The sequence below is a fragment of the Triticum aestivum genome, chromosome 3A (assembly GCF_018294505.1).
Source record: "Triticum aestivum cultivar Chinese Spring chromosome 3A, IWGSC CS RefSeq v2.1, whole genome shotgun sequence".
NCBI classification, from domain to species: domain Eukaryota; kingdom Viridiplantae; phylum Streptophyta; class Magnoliopsida; order Poales; family Poaceae; genus Triticum; species Triticum aestivum.
The window spans coordinates 454,252,436-454,254,079 of NC_057800.1; positions in this window are offsets into that span (position 1 = coordinate 454,252,436).

Sequence of the window (1,644 nt, forward strand, 5' to 3'; positions counted from 1 at the left end):
GGGGACGGCACGGGCGGGGCTTTTACCATAAGCTCCACCCTGGACAGCAAATAGGAAAGCGCGCTCGTCGCCTTCTTGCGGGTGAATGTCGACATGTTTGCATGGCAAGCATCCGAGATCCCCGGTGTTCCAAGGGAGGTGATTGAGCACCATCTTGCTGTCTGTCCTCATGCGCGGCTCATCAAGCAGAAGGTCGGGAAGCAAGCTTTGGAGCGACAAGAGTTCATCATCGAGGAGATCAGGAAGTTGGAGGCGGCAGGCCTGGTTAGAGGAGTACTCCACCCCATGTGGTTGGCCAATCCAGTGGCGGTGCGTAAGGCGAATGGGAAATGGAGGTTGTGTATTGACTACACGGATATCAATAAAGCATGTCCAAAGGATCCTTTCCCTCTGCCACGCATCGACCAGATTGTGGACTCCACTACCGGGTGTGACCTGTTGTCGTTCCTCGATGCCTATTCAGGATACCACCAGATTTTCATGATGAAGGAAGACGAAGAAAAGACCGCGTTCATCACCCCATGTGGTACGTACTATTTTGTACGAATGCCTTTCGGGTTGAAGAGCGCTGGTTCAACGTTTGCCCGAGCGGTCCAAATTGGGTTTGAGCCCCAGCTGCATAGGAACATGGAAGCTTATATGGGTGATATAGTTGTCAAAACCAAGGACAGGGCCACGCTCGTGCAAGATCTGGAAGAAACATTTGCAAATCTGCGCAAGATCAACCTCAAGCTCAACCCAGAGAAGTGCGTGTTCGGTGCCCCATCCGGCAAGCTTCTTGGGTTCTTTGTGTCTCAATGCGGAATCGAAGCAAATCCCAACAAGATCAAAGCAATTGAGCAGATTGAGGCGCCAAGGCGGGTCAAAGACGTCCGTAGGCTCGCCGGCTGCATTGCCGCCCTAAGTAGGTTCATCTCCAAGTCTACTGAGCGCGCCCTCCCCTTTTTCAAAGTTCTAAAAAAGGAGGGTCTGGTGAAACGGAATCCGAAGGTAGAGGCGGCGCTGCAGGACTTGAAGAGGTACCTCTCCTCCATGCCAATACTAGTCACGCCTAAACCATAAGAGCCGTTGCTGCTATACTTAGCAGCAACAAATCAAGTGGTCAGTGCCGCACTGGTGGCACAGTGGGAAATTGAGGAAGAAGTGGCAGCAACAGCGGAGCCGTCGGATGATGGGCCGGGGCTCCCCTCGGCAGGGCCTGGCACTGGCAAGGCGGGCCCTCGGCAAGACCCGGTCCTGGCAAGGCAGAGTCTACGCAGATGGGCAAAGTTGAACAGAAGAAGAAGGTGGTGCAGCACCCGGTTTATTTTGTCATATCCCTCTTGCATGGGGGCTAGATCAATGTATTCTGGTATGCAGAAGCTGCTTTTCGGCCTCCTTATGGCCTCAAGAAAGCTGTGTCACTATTTCCAAGCACACGAGATCACCGTCGTCACCCGCCTCCCTTTGCAATGAATCTTGCACAACCCGGATACAACTGGGAGGATTGCGGAATGGGCTTTGGAACTGTCGAGCTTTGGCCTCAAGTTTGAGAATACTTCGATAATCAAGAGCCGAGCTTTGGCGGAGTTCATAGCAGAATGGACATCAATGCCCGACGAAGAGATTCAAGAGACTACCATTCCCGGCAAGGAGACGAGCCGT